This window comes from Hypomesus nipponensis, chromosome 19 (assembly GCF_054491055.1).
Source record: "Hypomesus nipponensis isolate SF chromosome 19, ASM5449105v1, whole genome shotgun sequence".
Lineage (NCBI taxonomy): Eukaryota > Metazoa > Chordata > Actinopteri > Osmeriformes > Osmeridae > Hypomesus > Hypomesus nipponensis.
The window spans coordinates 1,706,024-1,727,028 of record NC_140379.1 but is presented as its reverse complement, the minus strand read 5'-3'; the positions used below and the strand labels follow the sequence as shown (position 1 = coordinate 1,727,028).

At 51.5% G+C, this 21,005-nt stretch overlaps 1 protein-coding gene across 1 annotated transcript in view; it reads right to left on the bottom strand.

Annotated features, from left to right (window-relative positions):
* Positions 1-21,005, bottom strand: part of spon1a (spondin 1a) — a 76,744-nt gene that overhangs the window by 31,764 nt on the left and 23,975 nt on the right. The gene's annotated exons all lie outside the window — the stretch shown is intronic.

Sequence of the window (21,005 nt, the reverse complement as noted above, 5' to 3'; positions counted from 1 at the left end):
TTAATGACGGCTCACACTGTTTGTCTGCATATCATCTCCCTACTTCCCTCCTTCTCCCTTTCTCTCCCTAAGTCTCTCTCTCTTATGCTCTCTCACTCTTTTTTCCCCTGCAGAAAGAGAACTTACAATCAAGACCCCACGTTCAGATCTGTATACTCCAGAAGACTCAGTTTCGGAGAGACCAGACCACTGAAGGTCAATCAGGAGAGTCCAGACCACTGAAGGGTCAATCAAGAGAGTCCAGACCACTGTAGGGTCAATCAGGAGAGACCACACCACTGTAGGGTCAATCAAGACAGACCACACCACTGTAGGGTCAATCAAGACAGACCACACCACTGTAGGGTCAGTCTAGGAGAGACCACAGTACTGGTCTTGTCCTGTGAGAACCCCTTTACCTTCCCTCTTCCTCCCCCTCCTCATTTAGGGGTAGGGAGCGGGATTTGACCCTTCTTCCAGGAAACACGCTGCTTGGGGAATAGCGTAAAGTGGGCCTGATTAAAATATGCTATTTGATAACACAACATATGTTTCAAATTAATTATCTCACTGCCGTCGGTCGCAGGAGAGAAAAAACTGCATTTGTCAATGCCAAGAATGTAATTTAAACCATAACTTTGGCATTTTCTTTAGCAAGAAATATCCCTACAATGAATTTAAGTTTTGTGTAATGGGACAATTTAATTATATTCAGAGATGGTGGGATAAGTTAGAAAAACATTTGTGCAGGAACACTATGCAACGATGATGCATGAGTGGAAAGGCCTGTACAGTTGCCTTGTGCCTGTGTGCGTGTGCATGTGCTGTATATGTCTGTGCAATGCTGGTGTCAGATGAACAATCCTCAAGTTTCTCCAGAGATCGATGACACCCCTAGTCTACAGCGTCACTGAGCCCAGGCACACACCCTCCACCAACACCCCCGCACAGCCTCCTGCTCTCCCATACAGACTCACACACAACAATTCATCTTACTATTTCAGCATCTCTCCCTCTCTTTATCTCTCTCTCTCTCTCTCTCTCTCTCTCTCTCTCTCTGTCTGTCTCTCTCTCTCTTTCCTCCTCTCTCCCTCTCTTTATCTCTCTCTCTCTCTCTCTCTCTCTCTCTCTCTCTCTCTTCCTCTCTTTATCTCTCTCTCTCTCTCTCTCTCTCTCTCTCTCTCTCTCTCTCTCTCTCTCTCTCTCTCTCTCTCTCTCTCTCTCTCTCTCTCTCTCTCTCTCTCTCCCTCTCTCTCTCTGTTGTTCGGTTCCACTTCTGTCCTGATGAGACTGTGATACGTGCAGCATCCTCTCCTCCTTATTGTCCTCTGTGACAAAGACACACCGACAAGAAACACATTCTCATCTTTCGGTGGAGGTTGAGTTTTGCGAGTGCTTGTGTGTGTGTTTGTGTGCGCATGTGTGTGCGCATGTGTGAGTGTGTGTGTGTTTGTGAGTGTGTCTGTGTTCTGGGGTTGGTGCTAGAGTAGAGCACTTCCAGTGTGAGGAGAGGAATTCACAAGGACACTTATGAATATTTATACAGACATTACCGCATGATCAGGCTTCTCCCTAATGCGTATTTGAGCTTGCTCTTGACCCTGTTAAACAGTGACATTACGTGCTTGAAGTGAGCCCAAGTAAACTGTCAGTAGCATGCTCCCTCAACCCCCCCCCCCCCCCCGGATACCCAGAGGGTCCAAGGTCAACCCCCCCCCCTTCTCTCCCCCCCCCCCCCCTCCCCCCCCCCGTTGTCAGGGGAGAACAGAAAACTTGTTAAGAGCCCAGGACCTGCGGAGGAATAGTTTGGCTCCAGACACCTGGCCCATTTTGTTATGGGCCTCTTTTACATTTGTTCTCTCTCCTCCCTCCTTTCCCGCCTTCCTCCCTCCCTTCCTCCCTCCATCCCTGCCTGCCTTCCTTCCTTTCTCTCTCCCCTTCTCTCTCTCTCCATCCTTCCCTCGCTGCCTTCCTCCCTCCGGCCTCCCTCCTGCCTCTTTCCCTCTCTCTCTCTCCATCCATCCCTCGCTGCCTTCCTCCCTCTGGCCTCCCTCCTGCCTCTTTCCCTCTCTCTCTCTCCATCCTTGCCTCGCTGCCTTCCTCCCTCCGGCCTCCCTCCTGCCTCTTTCCCTCTCTCTCTCTCCATCCTTCCCTCACTGCCTTCCTCCCTCCGGCCTCCCTCCGGCCTCTTTCCCTCTCTCTCTCTCCATCCTTCCCTCGCTGCCTTCCTCCCTCCGGCCTCCCTCCTGCCTCTTTCCCTCTCTCTCTCTCCATCCTTCTCTCGCTGCCTTCCTCCCTCCGGCCTCCCTCCTGCCTCTTCCCCTCTCTCTCAGCTGGTGAGAAGTTGAGGCGCCTTGTTGAGATGCTAACTCTGGATCTCAAAGAGAATTCTCTGTGGCACATTGAATTTGTTTGGCTAATCTCTAATTAGCATAGCGGAAAGAAGGGAAAGCTTTCATAAACTGAATCACTCTTTCTGGCTCAGAGCGAGGGTGGCGAAGGGGGAGTTGAAGAATCTACTGTTGTTTGCGTTTGTGTGTGTGTGTGTGTGTGCAGGCTTAGTGTGTTTATGTATGCGTCCCTTTGTCAGCTGTGTGCAGGTGCGCGCTGGCGTGCGTGTGCAATGTGTGTTTGCGTGTGTCTAATCACCTTTGTGTGCAGGATTTACGTGACAATGTGTGACTCTGTGGCTGCTTTAATTGGCTTTCAAATGCCAACCATGTTGCACTCAGCTTAGAGAGTGTGTGTCTGTGTGTAGCGTGCTGGTGTGTAATGTGTGTGTGCGTGTGTGTGTGTTTTCCTGTCATCTCAGCAGCATTAATCTGTTCCACATTCAGCTCTCTTTAATTAGACAAACAGATGAGAGATGAGGTAGAACTAGGGAACACAGAACAGCAGAGAACAGTAGTTTTTACAGAACCAGCACGACGCACAATGTAGAGGGCTGTCACTGAGACATATGTCACCCACCCCCCACACCACCCACCCCCCACACCACCCACCCCCCACACCCCCACACCCCCACACCACCCAACCCCCACACCCCCACACCCCCACCCCCCAACCCCCACACCACCCACCCCCCACACCCCCACCCCCCACACCAAACACCCACCCCCCACCCACCCCCACACCACCAGCTTCACTGGCCCAGACAGGTAGGCAGGAGAGGGAGGAGAGCGCCACAAGATGCAGCCATGCTCTCCATGCTGAATCTTCCTGCACACACACGCAGCCTTCGTGAGAGACTGGGCATGAAAGGCCCGGCGACCTGCGCTGGGAGGAAAAAGGGCCTGGCTCAAAGATAGCAGCTCGACTTCCATTGGGTCAGGGAGAACAGCTTCCATTAGAGAAGCTTTGAAAGGCATCAGACTGTGCTTGGAAAAGCCTTCGTTGCCTGAAGTGTGGATTGTGAATTCACAGAGGAAGAGGAGGGCATGTCAGAACTTATTTGGCTCAGAATACTCAAGCATGAAATCCCTGAGGTTGGGCAGGTGAGGAAGGGGGAAGGGTAGAGTGGGAGGCGAATACAGGAAGATGGGAGACTTGCAGAATTATGTTGATGTTAATGACTACGACCTTTAGATGCTGCGCTGCAAACGTCAGAACTACCTTCCGACTGTATCCACGATACTACCTCCATTAAAGAGAAGAGGCAAGGAAAAGAAAGAAGAGAAGACAGAGAGAGAGACACAGAGAGAGAGACAGAGAGAGAGAGAGAGAGACAGAGAGAGAGAGAGACAGAGAGAGAGACAGAGAGAGAGAGAGAGAGAGAGACAAAGAGAGAGAGAGAGAGAGAGAGAGAGAGAGAGAGAGAGGCAGAGAGAGAGACAGAGAGAGAGAGAGAGAGAGAGAGAGAGAGAGAGAGAGAGAGAGAGAGAGAGAGAGACAGAGAGAGAAAGAGAGAGAGGCAGAGAGAGAGAAAGAGTGACAGAGAGAGAGAGAGAGAGAGAGAGAGAGAGAGAGAGAGATAGGTAGACACTCATAGACAGACAGACAGACAGACAGACAGAGAGGGAGAGACAGACAAAGATACAGACAGACAGACTTCTTCAATCTTTGAAGGAGCGATGTTTGCAAGTTACTGCATAGAACCCTAACAGAGTCATTAGACAAGCCTTCAGCTGCTCCTGTCTCCAACACCTGCCTGAAAACAGGAGTGTCCGTTACACAAGCGCTTGCAGCGTCTACTCAGAGCAGATGGCAAACCACCATATCATCACACTGGTGACCTCTTAAAACCAGAAGCCATCCCATATTTACATAATCCCGTGACCATTATTCATTTTAATACCCGTTATAATATTAAACTCATCCTCATCATCAACTCTACCTAACACTGGACGGGACACTACAATCAGGCCTGGTGCGTACAATCCTCTCATCAAACATGGACACCTTCCAAACGCTAATCTTAATGCCCCGGTGTCTTTGTTAGTGAGTAAACATAGAGAGCGATGAGAGCTGATGGTGTTGAAGAACCACCCGAGCCTTTCTCAGGACCCTGATGTTGAAGAACCACCCGAGCCTTTCTCAGGACCCTGATGTTGAAGAACCACCCGAGCCTTTCTCAGGACCCTGAGGTTGAAGAACCACCCTAGCCTTTCTCAGGACCCTGATGTTGAAGAACCACCCTAGCCTTTCTCAGGACCCTGATGTTGAAGAACCACCCTAGCCTTTCTCAGGACCCTGATGTTGAAGAACCACCCTAGCCTTTCTCAGGACCCTGATGTTGAAGAACCACCCTAGCCTGTCTCAGGATCCCGATGATGAAGAACCACCCTAGCCTGTCTCAGGACCCTGGTGTTCCACGAGACGTGTTTCCATGGAGACCCCGAGGCTCTGCAAGGTTGCACCGCCGCTTCGTTCCTCGATCTTCTTTTTCTTGTCTTTTGCCTCCAGGAGCTGCATGACCAGAGTAGAGGAAGATCACTAAAGGCCAACGCCACAAAAACAACCAAGCCCTTCAGGAGCCGAGTCTGAGATGAACAGAATGAACCTGTCTGAGCACTCTCTCTTTTTCACCTCCTGGTTTTTCTTGTCATGTCGGATTTGATTTATTAGATTTCTTGCTGAAGGTTGAATGGAACACAAAACACACTTCAGAACCTCCGTCCTCAAGTCTGACCAGCCTCGTTTTTATACTGTCTCCTCAAACTTTTAATCACAGTCCAACTCTGCTTTTTTATTTTATTTTATTAAATAAATAAATATTCTTTGCTCCAGGCTTGGACGATAGCCTAATTACCGATCAATCTTCTCCCAGATCTTTTAATCTCCTTGTTTGTGGTGGATATTCATGGCCAGACTGCCCAGTCCAAGCTTGGCTGATACATAACTGAGGTTCATTAACCCAAAACAACCCCGCTAGGGGAACGCTCAGCAATTTGTTTTAAAGCCATCAAAAGCTTGTGATGTCACTGCCAAAGAAACACCACAGCAGTTTGGCTGGGCTGGGCTACGCTATCAGGCTGGGCTATGCTATTGGGCTGAGCTATGCTATGCTGTGCAGGACAAGGAAGAGCAGGGCTGGGCTGGGCTGGGCTGGACTGGGCTATATTATTGGGCTGAGCTATGCTCTGCTATGCTATGCTATGCTATGCTATGCTGGGCAGGACAGGGTGGACTGGGCTGGCTCCATATAAGTCCCCCCCCCCCCCCCCCACCAGGAGAGAAGGTTGGAGCAACAAACGTTCACCACCCCGCAGCCACTATTATTAATGACCTTGTGGGTGTCTCAATACATATTCATTTGGCCTAATCTTGTTTGGGGCCAAATCCTCTTGGAGTAACGAGTGGCTGGATCACATATCACATCGTTTATCTCCCTCATCTCTCCCGGGCCCTCCAGGAGCATCAACCCAGGTTGCTTTGCCCAGGAATGACCGCAGATTCAGCTTTTACGTCGACCACAGCTTGAAGGTGAGGGAATTGTGGAGTTCCAATAACAGAGGTTAGGAGAGGAGGGAGAAGAGGGGGAGCGGGAGGGAGGAGGAGGAAGGAGGAGAGGAGGAGGGAGTGAGGGCAATAAAGGAGGAAGAGGAGGAGGAAGAGGAGGCGGAGGGGTTTATCAAATAAACGAGAGCCCTAGGAGGAAGCGGATGACAGTTATCTCCCTCCCTGTCTCTTGGTCCTGGTCCAACCCTGGTCCTGGTTCTAGTTCTGGTCCTGGTTGTAGTCCTGGTTCTAATCTTGCTCAGTTCACACATCTGTTGCTATTCAGAAGTCAGACAGGCCAGTTGTGTGTGTGTGTGTGTGTGTGTATGCACGTGTGTGGCTGCGTGGGAGGGTAGAATAGGGAGAATCCATTAACACTGCTGACAGCTTAGTCACTGGTCTATGTGTATGTATGTGTGAGATTGTGTGTGTATGTACATATGTGCGTGTTTGTGTGTGTGAGTGTGTGTTGTCTGTGTGTTTACGCATGTGGTCCTCATCAGTGCTGCACGCCACAGAGCTGAGATCCTCCTCTCTGAGATCCTCCTCTCTGAGATCCTCCTCTCTGAGATCCCCCTCTCTGAGATCCTCCTCTCTGAGATCCCCCTCTCTGAGATCCTCCTCTCTGAGATCCTCCTCTCTGAGATCCTCCTCTCTGAGATCCTCCTCTCTGAGATCCTCCTCTCTGAGATCCCCCTCTCTGAGATCCTCCTCTCTGAGATCCTCCTCTCTGAGATCCCCCTCTCTGAGATCCCCCTCTCTGAGATCCTCCTCTCTGAGATCCTCCTCTCTGAGATCCTCCTCTCTGAGATCCTCCTCTCTGAGATCCTCCTCTCTGAGATCCTCCTCTCTGAGATCCCCCTGAGCTGGACAAGACAGCAGGAGCAAACGTCCAGGAACACCCCCTCTCCCCCTCCTCCCCTCCTACCTCAACCCTCACCCCTCCTCCTCCCCCCATCCTCCCTCCACCCTTACTCCTCCCTCCCCCTCTTCGTCCCCCCATCCTTACTCCTCCCTCTTACCCCTCCTCCTCCACTGATGAAGACGCAGCCTGTTACATCACCAGCTCTGAAGAAGAGATTTACACCAAAACTGACCCTAACCCTAAACTATCACTTAGTTTTTGGGGTCTTGATCATGCATTTGTTTTTACAATTTGTCACAACACACACACACCATGATGTCGTAATTATGCAAATCAAGTCTGTGGGATATGGCTACCAGAAGTATACACAGTTTACCCATATCTGAGTTGACCTATCACACCAACTTCTCTGAATCTCCAAGTCCTCAAAATATTTATCTGAACGGTTGTCACAGTGAAACATAAATTGGTTTACGTTGGGGGGGAGAAAAAAAAAGAAGCAATTTGTCAAACACCGAGCGTAAAGACATTTCCAGAACGTAGCTCTGCTTGTAAGCGTCGCAGGGAACACATCAATAGGACGCCTGACAAACACTGTCATCTTGGAGGGAAAAGATTCATATTGCGTGAATAATTTCCATCTACTGTTGACAAGCTTACTGAACCTTCATTTGCAATGCTTGATTTAGCATTTCTAATTCCCCCCGTTAGGCGAGAAACGGTTTAAACTGGCATCATTACAAACTGGGGACGGTTAGGAAACAGAGTCACAGTGTTAATACGGTTAAATATCATCTCCTTGCTTCACTAACACTCGTAATGATTTAGTATGGATGTGATTGGGCGGACAGCCATAGTCTGTCAGCTTTCAGCAGGACATATCATCTGTCTGACGGCCCATTTACCACATTCCCTTCGACAATATTTCTAACTTGCCGCTTTTACTGCCAAGATGGCAAAAGTACACACATCCTTCACTCAAGTAGATGTACAGATACTCATGTTTTAAAAGACTCTCAAAACTCAGAACACAGTCTAGTGTGTTAAAAAAATATATTTTTTCTTTCGTTAAAATATATATTTTTAAACCTTTCAAAACTAAAATTTGAAAACTTTAACCTTCTGAGACTTTATGTCTAAGCGTTTTTTGTGAAAAGATTTGTTAAACCTTTCGAAAAGATTTTTTGCACTCTTTTTTCTCAAATACATTTTCAATCTTTCAAAACCTTTTTTCAAAACTTTTTGTAGAAAATATGTAACTTTTCATAATGATACCAGAAAACTAAATTATAGTATTTGTTCTTTGTTACTTGCCATTTCTGCCGTCCAGATAAGATGGCATAATATGTCATAAGACTTACTAATGAGAACTCATTAGCTCAGGTTCAGTCACAGACAGGAAACATTCAATGGAATGTACAACGATTTATCTTAAGATATCACTAATGTTAAAGTTTGTGTGTGTGGCCGGGGAGGGGGTGTGTGTGTACGTGAGTGTGTGTGTGTGTGTGTATGTTCAGTCATTTGGAGTAAACATTTCCCTGTCAGTGTATGCACTCCCGTAAGTAGGCTATGCTCCAGAGTAGAGCCTCAGCAGGTGCTAGCCAGCGCTGTCCTCGCTAACTATGTGTGAAAAGCAGAACAGACTCGGGGACACAGTTCACCAAGACGACGGTAATGATGGGATGTTTCTCCTCAGCAGCCTGCTTCGGGAAGGGAAACCACAGCCACGCGGGGCAGCTAATCACCGGCGGCCGGAGGCAGACAGCTAGTCGAGCGGCCAAACTTCCTCTAACGAGTCCAGTCAGACAGTGACTAACAGGACAATGGACAGGTGTGTTGCCACGGAGATCCCACTACACACTAGGATGACTTCAGGATGGGAAGCGGAGGAAGATGCTAATAGCTCTGCTCCGGCTTGTTATTGCTAAATAAGTGCTATAGGCTAGCTCCCTGTGGGCTACTGGGCTGGGCTGGGCTAGGCTTGACTGGACTAAGGTAGGCCGTGCTAGGGTGGACAAGGCTAGGCTTGACTGGACTGAGGTAGGCCGTGCTAGGGTGGGCTAGGCTAGGCCGGTATGGGCTGGAGACGAAAACTCTCTAGGCAACAACATCTGGATCTGCCTCCTCTTCAAACCCCTCCGGCATCCCAGCTGCACGCGCCGAGGTAATCATCATGCTAAAAAGCTAATTAGCGTTAATTACCATGCAAATACCTCTGTTATTTATTCACCCCGCTAATATTAGCGGGAAAGCTTATTTCCACAGAGTGCATAACCATGGAGATTAGGCCTCATGCTCTGCTGCTTGGCTAACGTGGCGAGGCGTGTGGGACTTGGTGACACTGATCTGCAATGTTGGGAGGAGAGAGAGAATGAGAATTAAACCAAGCAAAATCTCGCCTGATATTAGACATTAATTACCTACAATTTCATTTAAGACTCGTCTCTGTACTAATGGCAAAAAAGAATCCTGGTTTCTTTGAAAAGATTCTACGGTACGTTACAGAGTCAGCGCCTGAATTACCGGGAATGATACTATCTATCTGCCACATGTAAAAACATTGATTTCATGTTTAAACATTGGTGCTAGTGGTGGCCAAACCTTCCACATTCCTTGGGAGGCTCTTACGTCCAGTTAGGAGCTGCGTTCTGCCTGTGAGGCCTAAGCCCTCCTCCGGGTCCCTTCGCTCTACAGAAGGTCGTTCCCCAGACGAGGGAGAAGCAGCTCTGAAGTTCTAATCAGAGGAATCTGCTCTGATCTGTCCTGCAACGACTCCTGCCACGGCTCCCGCCACGACTCTGCCCACTCAGACGATTATTGATTGTTCTTCTACAAGTACAGTCTTGCACTTTTTGGGGTTCATGTTGTTTTAATTTGTAACTTGTATAAATGCATGCTCTTATGGGTTTTCCCTTTGGCACTTGTTTGGTTTTTCACAATGTATGCTTCATGTTTTGGCTGCTTGCAAAGTTTGGGACTACCTCGTTGTTATGATCAGTGACCTATCTCTCTCTTGGAAGTCGCTTTGGATTAAAGCGTCTGCTAAATGCATAAATGTAAATGTAACGGTTTAAGAGATGGCCAAACAGTGTCCTACGACCCTCGACGATGCGTAGCTACGTCAGGAACTTGCCGGCCTCACAGCCGGTGGCCAGTAGTTAAATCTGTGCTGACGTTTCCCCCGGTCCTGCAGGAAGAGATGACACTGGGAAAGCTAGCGTGGCGCCGCACCAGGATGTCTCCGGTTTGAACGTGAGGCGAGCTGGCATCAAGTGGTCGAGGAGGGGCGAGAGGGGGCCAGGGGTCAGGGGGTGGCCAGGGGGGGGCAGGAGCACCAGGGGGGGCCAGGGGCATATTCATAGATTTAAGGTAACTGCTTTGGATGACCCAGTTCAGCCCATCTCTCCGCCCACACACCCCTCTCTTTGTTCTCTTCTGTCCTCCCTCGTGTCTTTCGTTCATAAGGAGGTCAGTGTTCATTAGGGCTGGGTGTAGATGTGTGGTGCATAAACGTGAGGGGGGGGGGGGGGGTCTGGAAAGGATCTGATTAGGACTGAATAAAGCAACGCCTACCTCCCTCCCACACACACACACACACACTCAAACTCTCACACTTGAAACCACCCGCCTGAACACACACACACACGTAAACACACACACACGTAAACAAACACACACGTAAACAAACACACACTGACAGTGTGGGCTCTCCTCTAGTTGAAACGTCAGAGACAGCTGTTAGCTGTTCATTGAAGCAGCACACAGCTTCTCAGGCAACCAGCCGAGCCTGAACAGCAGACCTACGTTGGTGTTCAGCGCAGTGTCACCACGCAGTCTCACCACAGAGTCCCCGCGACAAACAAGCTGGGTCTCTGACACACAACAGGCCTGCGAACCATCACACACTCCACAGTCACGGACAGACAAGCGTGAACAGAGAACGATGGAGAGGCTGACAGATTTCCATGACTCTGGACACTCATGAAACATGCACACACACAAACACACACACACACATACTAACACACGCATATACACTACCATGTGCATGCACATACACACACACACACACACACAAGGAATGGACAGATGTGTTCCAACACATCTGGAAAATTCTCCCAACGCAATCATCGCCCTAACATGAGGGCCCAAAGACTATAACATCCTGTTTCAACACCACGATGGGCAACAAGTCTGATGAAACGGCAGGTTAGTCAAGTTAACAATAAAACAGAATGACGACGTTGTCTCTGTAAATGGATGAAAGAACGGATGCCTTATTGTCTTTGATTTGAGTTTATAGGGAAACAAGTGCTTTGTTTGTGGCAGGCTTAATTGCCTGTTAACTAGCGGTGGATCCCACTAATGCAGCTCGTTTCAGGAGGGCCAACCAAGCCTTCAGTTCTTCATTATGTAGGGACCCCCTCAAGGCTGTTTGTGAAGGTTTCACCACACATAGAGGAAGGTCCTGTGTCTCAGCTTGGGGAACAGTCGTGTTGGTGAGAACAGAACAGATTACATTCCTGGAGAAGTCTCTTGACATGTTCCTAGAAACACTCAAACATGGCCGAGGCCATCTCTCTCTCTCTCTGTCTCCCTCTCTGTCTCTGTCTCTCTATCTCTCTCTCTCTCTCTCTTTCTTTCTATGAAACTTAAAGGTCTGTACTTTCAACATCCTGGAGTTATCATGAATTAATACAGACGCTGTTGAATAACGTACCATTGACTACCTTTGTGATCCCAGATCTATTTTCGTGTGGTGACGGTGTCTGTGCGTGTGCCTGCTTGTGTGTCTGTGTGTGTGTGTCTGTGTGAACACATGTGCATGTGTGTGTGTGTGTGTGAGAGAGAGAGATAGTTCCTGGAGCCAGCCAAGACAAGTATCAGAGAGTTTGTTGGGTTCAGAACAAGGTTTCATGAACTCTCACACATTTTCTCACACAGCACACACTCACACATCTCCCGTCTGTCTCTCCCTCTCCCCCTCCCCCTCCCCCTCCCCCTCCCCCTCCCCCTCCCCCTCCCCCTCCCCCTCCCTCTCCCCCTCCCTCTCTCTCCCTCTCTCTCCCTCTCTCTCTCTCTCTCTCTCCCTCTCTCTCTCCCTCTCTCTCCCTCTCTCTCCCTCCCTCTCTCTCCCTCTCTCTCCCTCTCTCTCTCTCTCTCTCTCTCTCTCTCTCTCCCTCTCCCTCTCCCTCTCCCTCTCCCTCTCTCTCTCTCTCTCTCTCTCTCTCTCTCTCTCTCTCTCTCTCTCTCTCTCTCTCTCTCTCTCTCTCTCTCCTCTCTCTCTCTCTCCCTCTCTCTCTCTCTCTCTCTCTCTCTCCCCCTCCTCTCTCTGTCTCTCTCTCTCTCCACCCACCGCGTGTTTCAGTGTGGCATGTGTACGTGCAGTCTGTGTGTGTAACTGTGGTGTGTGAGGAGGTGATGTCTCCATGTGTGGTAGAGGGGGAGTGATTCACTGCAGTTTGTGCTCGTCGATCAGAGTTCAGTTTGACCCCAAAGCAGAGTGACAGGGCCTGCCTGACAGCAGCACCCAGCAGCGCACACACCCTGGAGAGCCAGCAGCCTAATGACATGTAGATTGCTGTGTGTATCCCGTCAGAGCCAAGGTCTCATTAACATAGGGAGAAGCCAGGCACACCATCCCAGCAAACAGATTCTCCATAGCAAGGCCACCTCATGAAGAAAAGATGAGGAGCTCATGGCGACGCAGGTTTTATTGCGTTTAACGGGAGGGATTGACGTTATGAAGATCTTAAAGAGGGTGAAATACAGCCTCTGCTCCTCTGAATGTTGGTCCCACGAGTCACAGCCTCTCTACTGCCTCGCCTCTGCCTCGCCTCTGCCTCGCCTTTGCCTCGCCTCTGCCTCGCCTCTGCCTCGCCTCCGCCTCGCCTTAGAGTGGGCCTGTGGGAATATTCTGGAGTCGAAGGCCTGTGCCTAAGCGGAGGCAGTATAGGCGTTTAGTGAATTAATTCTTCAGACGGCTTGCCCAGTCCCAGCCTCAGCTCAGGGTTTCTGTGCATTACTTGAGTTCTTGAGCAGTGTTGAATATTTCAGAGGTTCGACTGAACGTGGGATCCTTGCTGCAGTTGCTGTTTGGAGATGATTCAGAGCCTCCTCTTTTCCCCCAGACCGTGTTCCACTCAGGACCGATGAACCCAATCAAAGAGTTTGTCGGTGACGAGCTTTCGAGAAGTGTTTTGGGCTATGCTAAAGTTTGTTAGCAGGCTCCTGCTACCTCGGAGTCATGGCGGCAGACCAGACAGTAGAGTGGTGTCTGATGAGGAGCATCAAAGATCTGCTCTTCAGACGCCAACGTCTGGGAGGGAGAGCCAGTCGGACTGATTGGTCTGTTAGAAAACACACAAAGATAAAACAAAGCCAGCAGCGAGCTGGCTAACACATCTCCCCAGTGACGCTGGCAGCCTCCAGTTGGCTGCGACACAGGATGGTAATCAAAGCTCTGACCAGAAGTTTGGAGAATAGTATGAGAAGCAAAGGGTTCATCCAACATGAAAGTTTGAAGGAAATTATGACCGAACATCTGTTCTGCACCAAATCAGGAACAGATTAGCTACAAACTGTAACTTTGAGCACTATTGAATAATTTACAGAAAAGCCAACAAGGAGCTCAGGGGGAACAAGAACATCACATCAGAAAGATGGAGAACAAACTAGAGTAAATCTCCCAACAAGGAAAGAGGAGGAGGAGAGGATGCAGTGAGTCCTCTTCTACCCTCCTCTCCCTTCCCCGAGTCCAGTTGGACGACATGGACGCGTCCCAGAGGAAGCGGATAACACAGCTCAGATACTCTGGAATAAAACACTAAAGAGGCGGACATATGGTGTCACACAGACGGCTCTTCCTTCTCGCTCCTGCTAGTCCCTCTGCTGCCTGAGCTTTCATATCCCTGGAACACTTCCTCTTTGTCTGCCGTCCAATCGCTGTCCGCCACCTGGCGGTGCTCTCCGCCTCAGACTCCGTGTGGGACTTGTGTCTTGGCTGGGCTTTGGTGGCCAGAAGGAGAGTAAAACAAATAGAAAACACACCAACACTCAAAGCATGCAAATAAGCCCATGCACATGCGGTGCACACACACACACACACATACACCTAAACACACACACACACTTGAAAGTCCTACAAAGTCAGTTATTCATAGCACTGATTAAAAAAGGAAATAACGTCCCTCAGAGAGTATGGATCAGAGCGGCACTGATAACCTTCCAACACTGTGGCTTCCTAGGGACTGTAGCTGGACCCAGCAGGCCTGGATCCCACACACACTAGCTGAGAGAAACTCAGGAACTCACAGATGCTCCGAAACCAGACGTGCAGCTAGAGATCCACAGAACCCGTCTATCTGCATGTTCACCCAGGGGTTCAGGGTCACCCAGGGGTTCAGGGTCACCCAGGGGTTCAGGGTCACCCAGGGGTTCAGGGTCACCCAGGGGTTCAGGGTCTCCCAGGGGTTCAGGGTCACCCAGGGGTTCAGGGTCACCCAGGGGTTCAGGGTCACCCAGGGGTTCAGGGTCACCCAGGGGTTCAGGGTCTCCCAGGGGTTCAGGGTCACCCAGGGGTTCAGGGTCCCCCCGGGGGCTCAGGGTCTCCCAGGGGTTCAGGGTCTCCCAGGGGTTCAGGGTCACCCAGGGGTTCAGGGTCTCCCAGGGGTTCAGGGTCACCCAGGGGTTCAGGGTCACCCAGGGGTTCAGGGTCTCCCAGGGGTTCAGGGTCACCCAGGGGTTCAGGGTCTCCCAGGGGTTCAGGGTCACCCAGGGGTTCAGGGTCACCCAGGGGTTCAGGGTCACCCAGGGGTTCAGGGTCTCCCAGGGGTTCAGGGTCTCCCAGACTGCATCAGTCTTCAAGGGTGGTGAGAACACACACACACACACACATCACACGCCTCCAGACACACACAAACCCTTCCAAGTGGCCTGTCTCAGCAAGATCCCCCCCCCCTCAGGACTGAGAGATCTGGTGATTGAAGGTAAGCTACAGCGCGTCTGTGCAGTATGTCATTTCATTTTGATGAAAAGCCTTTCATAGCCTCGTCTCTCTTAGTGAGGCGAAAGATGGAAGAACCAGGAGACAGACTGTCATAAACACACAGACGTAAAATAAACTGGCAAGCTGCCCCATGACTGCACCCCAGCTCTGCCCCATGACTGCACCCCAGCTCTGCCCCATGACTGCACCCCAGCTCTGCCCCATGACTGCACCCCAGCTCTGCCCCATGACTGCACCCCAGCTCTGCCCCATGACTGCACCCCAGCTCTGCCCCATGACTGCACCCCAGCTCTGCCCCATGACTGCACCCCAGCTCTGCCCCATGACTGCACCCCAGCTCTGCCCCATGACTGCACCCCAGCTCTGCCCCATGACTACACCCAAGCTTTGCCCCATGACTACACGCACGCTTGCCTGGGGCTGCACTGCCCCTCCTCTCCTCACCAATCCCAATAACAGTGCAGGGAGCCAAGGCAGGCATTAGGCCTTCTGACTGCTCTGTTTTTCAGTACAGGAATGTCTCCGCCCAACTCACAAAGCTGACCTGACAGACCACCAGAAAAACCGCCAGTTGATTGAAATTAAACAATTGTCCACACTGGAACAGCAGCGCCCGCTTTTCATACGGAGGGTTGGCCAGGGAGGGAGAGAGGAATAAAGAGATGAGCGTTCAGGAGAGACGGGCAGGAGAGGGCTACAGGACGGTGGGTGTAGTAAAGTGGAGAGACTGGCGAGGGTGGCAGCCAACCAAAGCCCCGCTAGCTCAGGGCTCCTCTGTGGAGAGGAGTCAGAGGACGTGTCCTTCGTCAGATCGCTCGCCAGATCTGTGTGGCTTGTCGCGGCTTGGCTTGGGGTCAAGGGTCAGGACCTCGCCCATGGGGAGACTGTTTAGAGTTAATTGTTTGGTTGTTCTGGCCAAACTGACCTCAAGAGCCAAGCTGATCTCTGACAGGGAGAACTGGAGGAATGGTTTGTGCGTGGGAGAGAGTAAGAGGGAGAGAAAGAGAGACAAGAGAAAGAGAGACAAGAGAAAGACATGTATATATGAGGGTGAGGTAAGAGTAGGGAGAAGGTCTTACTATGTGGCTGTGAGGTAACCTGCATGTCCAGTGTGTCTGGCTGGGTGACAGCCCCTCCCCCTCCCCCCTCCCCCCTCCCCCCTCCCCCCTCCCCCCTCCCCCCTCCCCCCTCCCCCCTCCCCCCTCCCCCCTCCCCCTCCCCCTCCCAGACACATGACAGACGGGACCCCATCCAGACACACTGCCAAGACCATCCATCCAAACCCCTAACATCGCCATGTCAACGCATCGCCATGTCAACACATCGCCATATCAACACACCGCGACGAGAGAGCAACAGGGAGTCGCTGCCAACACACTCCTAACCCTGAACGCCATGCCAGGCTGTCGTTACTCAGAGGGAGAGGACCCACAGCACAAGCCTTCATACGCCTGGCACTGGATGGAATATATTTGGAAGGGACAACCGTGTTCTCCATTCCAGAAGCTTCTGGTTTCTGTTTTTACGAGGAATGTTGAAAACAGTCAACTCTGATTGAGGACATATTTCTCTTCCCAATTTGTGGCACGGAAGACACAAATATTTCAAAGCCTTGCCCTATATTTCTATCCACGTTCCAGCCGTAAACCCCTTTAAAGACAGGTTGTTGTCATCTGTCTGGAATGCTGACAGAGACAGAGAGCTGTTGAGCAATGTTCCCCCATCCTGCCATGTCTCTCCTCTGGATTTGTGTTCACAGTGAAACACACAGTGAATCTTAAACGTGCAGGAACGCAAGAGGATCGTCCTCGACCCGGCATGCCAGTCAGAGCATCTGATGACTGCAGCGCAAGAGGTTGCAGGTTCAAATCCACCCTTTATATCACTTTGGGATAAAAAGCTAAATACACATTGTCACCATTATTAGTTGATATATTCTCGGTAAGTTTTCTCCTCGATCTATAGAATACCAAGTAGTTGATGTTATAACGGAGATAGGTCTCTAGCTTACTCTCAAAAGTGTGGGAAATTCCACTAATTCTATGCAGAGAAAATGCAAAAAGTTTCAGGTTCTGGATGGTGAACCTGGAAAGGCTGAGGTGATGTCAGCTGGTCTGTTTGGTGGCTGAGCTTATGTCAGCTGGCCTGTTTGGTGGCTGAGCTTATGTCAGCTGGCCTGTTTGGTGGCTGAGCTGATGTCAGCTGGTCTGTTTGGTGGCTGAGCTGATGTCAGCTGGTCTGTTTGGTGGCGCTGCTAGATGAGACAACTCTCACGGTGCTTCATTTTCCGGCGGACAGAGGATTTATCTCCCTGGGCACGGAGAAAACTACAAACCGCTGTGCATCCTGACCCCATTTAAACTACAAATCCCAGCACCACCTGACCCCATTTACTCAGCCACTCGTCTTTCAGCCTGCCTGTCTGGACCGGAACGTTAACCTGTGAGCAGTACAGATTTGTAAAACCAGTCAAACTCATCTCTCTCACTCACAGACACGTCAGAGCTGAGGTGACTGTTTTCCAGACACATCTTCTCGTCGTCGGCGGCGGCAGCAGTGTGGGTCTGAAGGGTGTAAAGGCGCTCCGTGAGAAGCCCAGAGCCGGGAGATGAAAGGCAGCCTTCAAGAGAGCGCTCAGGTATCGCCGGGCAGATAACCGCCTCAGTCGACTGGCTTAGCCAGCCTATTAATTCTGGGAGATGCTTCAGAAACACCCTGTTTCAAAATGCACTCTTTTAATGAAGGGGCTGAGCGGGAGCCAGTTTGATGTGCCGGTCCTGTGAGTCTCACGGAGACCGTATCACGCCTAACGATGATGAGGAGGAGGAGGAGGAGGAGGGAGGAAGAGGGATCTCCCCAGGTGAAGCGGGAGACAGGGGAGGTGGGCACAGGGGAGAGATGAGACACTGTTTGGTCATTATCAATATGTCAAACATTAAGACAGCGAGGAAGAAGGATTCATTCCCACCTTCATTAGAAGAGCTCCGTCAATATCTCCCTGTCTCCCTCTCTCTCTCCCTGTCTCCCTTTCCCTGTCTCCCTCTCTCTCTCCCTGTCTCCCTCTCCCTGTCTCCCTCTCCCTCTCCCTGTCTCTCTCTCCCTGTCTCCCTCTCCCTGTCTCCCTCTCTCCCTGTCTCTCTCTCTCCCTGTCTCCCTCTCCCTGTCTCCCTCTCTCTCTCCCTGTCTCTCTCTCCCTATCTCCCTCTCCCTGTCTCCCTCTCTCTCTCCCTGTCTCTCTCTCCCTCTCTCTCTCCCTGTCTCCCTCTCTCTCTCCCTGTCTCCCTCTCCCTGTCTCCCTCTCTCTCTCCCTATCTCCCTCTCCCTGTCTCTCTCTCTCTCTCCCTGTCTCCATCTAATCTCTCTTTTTCTTCATTTCTCATTTCCATATCCCCCCCTCTCTCTCTCTACCCCCCCTCTCTCTCTCTCTCTCTCTCTACCCCTCTCTCTCTCTCTCTCTCTCTCTCTCTACCCCTCTCTCTCCCTCCTTCTCCCTCTCCCTCCTGCCTGCCACTTCCTCAGCAGTATGTGGGCTGAGTGCGCGGATGCACCAAGGCTGAGCCGAGCGATCTGGAGCCATGTTGCTCGTCAGACTAATGGTCCCAGAGGACTCTGGGATACATTCCTCCAAGAACGAGTACAAAGCAATCAGGAACAGAGCAGATGTCCTCACTGGCCACGCACAGTTTTAATGGAGTATTCACTGATGTAAATGTCCCTCTCTCTATTTCTCTCTCTCTCCTTTTAATGGAGTATTCACTGATGTAAATATCCTTCTCTCTTTCTAAGGCTCTCTCTCCCTCTAAGTCTCCTTCTCTTTTTCAATGTCGCTTTCTTCTCTCTCTGCCTCTCTCATTCTCTCCCTCTCTCTTTTACACACACACACCTACACTGGATTCATATTCTTACATGTTTCCACGTACTTCTTCAGGCTGATCAGGGGTTCAGGAGGTCAATCAAATGCTTGAGAGCACTAACAGAGCATTCTCAACTCTACATTTAGTCATTTAGCAGACACTCTTATCCAGAGTGACTTACAGTAAGTACAGGGACATTCTCCCCGAGGCAAGTAGGGTGAAGTGCCTTGCCCAAGGACACAACGTCATTTGGCCCGATTCCCTAACCGCTCAGCCACCTGACTCCACACACACACACAGCACACACACACACACACACACAGCACACACACACACACAGCACACACACACACACAGCACACACACAGCACACACACACACACAGCACACACACACAGTTCTCAAGTGTGAATTGGCTGCTGTGAATATGTCCTTACTGAATGCTGCTTCTCTCTGAGTGTACCACCTGAGTGATGACCCCTCCCTCAGTGCTACTGGTGTACCACCTGAGTGTGGGAGGGGCACTTCAGGTGAGGGAGAACAGGTGTGTGTGTGTCTGTGTGTGTGTGTGTGTGTTTATGCTGGTGTGTGTGTTGGTGTGTTTATGCCGGTGTGTGTGTTGGTGTGTGTGCGCACCTGGCACGCCTGCTTGCTTCTGCAAATGAAACTTTGTCTGAACACTAAGATCAGTGAACTCCTTGGCTTGCGCCTAGCCTGGCTATGAATATCAATTGTGCGTTCATTGCTAAGTTGCAGGCCCTTATCACAGCACCTGACACACCAACAGCCTTTCTGTTAGTGTCAGCACTCACCAGAGTGCTGCCTGCTTCACTGCTCCAAAACACACAGGCTCACTTCCCTCAAGGGCAAGGAGAGAGGGTTAGAGTGTGTGTGGTGTGTGTGGGGGGAGGGGTGTGTGTGTGGTGTGTGTGGGGGGAGGGGTGTGTGTTTGAGTGGGTGGTGTATGTGTGTGTGTGCGTCTGTGTAAGTGTGTGCGTGTTCATCTGTAATGGAAGGAATATGAAAGAAGCATCCTGAATACCTCGTGCTGAGAGAGAGAAGCGTTCTGACCCTCATTACACACACACACTGAGGTCTTGACACACACACACACACACACACACACTGCAGATCACCAGATCTGATTTGTAAATAAATGAGGAAGGGGCTACAACATGATAGGTGTCTGGGGTGGAGCTCAGCCCAGAGAGCCTGTCCACCCTCAAGAAGTCTGGAGAAGCAGGGGAGGAGAGGAGCTGGCATGCGGAGAGAGAAGAGTTCTAGTTTCACATGATCCCCACTGGAGCGAACAGGACCATGAGATCTTAACCTCGCATCAGCGACCTCTCAGGGCTTTCCCTCAGGGACTTCTCAGGACAAAACACAATGGAAATATGTGGAACGAAGCCACTTGTCGAGGCTTGCATATCATCACGGTCTTGTCCATGGATTTTCTCCACCGTCCTATTTCTTCCTACGTGAATACCTCAAGGGCCAGGAAAACACTCCTGCCCCCCCTCCCCCCTCCCCCCAGCTGGGTGGTACTGCCCCCTCCCCCCTCCCACCAGCTGGGTGGTACTGCCCCCCCCCCTCCCCCCAGCTGGGTGGTACTGCCCCCCCCCTCCCCCCAGCTGGGTGGTACTGCCCCCCCCCCCTCCCACCAGGTGGGTGGTACTGCCCCCTCCCCCTCCCACCAGCTGGGTGGTACTGCCCCCTCCCACCAGCTGGGTGGTACTGCCCCCCCCCCCCTCCCCCCAGCTGGGTGGTACTGCCCCCTCCCACCAGCTGGGTGGTACTGCCCCCTCCCCCCTCCCACCAGCTGGGTGGTACTGCCCCCTCCCACCAGCTGGGTGGTACTGCCCCCTCCCCCCAGCTGGGTGGTACTGCCCCCTCCCCCTCCCACCAGCTGGGTGGTACTGCCCCCTCCCACCAGCTGGGTGGTACTGCCCCCTCCCCCCTCCCACCAGCTGGGTGGTACTGCCCCCTCCCCCCTCCCACCAGCTGGGTGGTACTGCCCCCCCCCCCTCCCCCCAGCTGGGTGGTACTGCCCCCTCCCACCAGCTGGGTGGTACTGCCCCCTCCCCCCTCCCACCAGCTGGGTGGTACTGCCCTCTCCCACCAGCTGGGTGGTACTGCCCCCTCCCCCCTCCCACCAGCTGGGTGGTACTGCCCCCTCCCACCAGCTGGGTGGTACTGCCCCCTCCCACCAGCTGGGTGGTTAGGGTTAGGGTTAGGGTGGACTGAAGAGGCAGACAGAGAGAGGCGAGTGGGATCTTAATGACAAGCTACTCTGGCACAGAAGATCGATCAGAACACCCACGCCGGTATTATGTTCCGTGCATCTCAGGCTCTCTAAGAA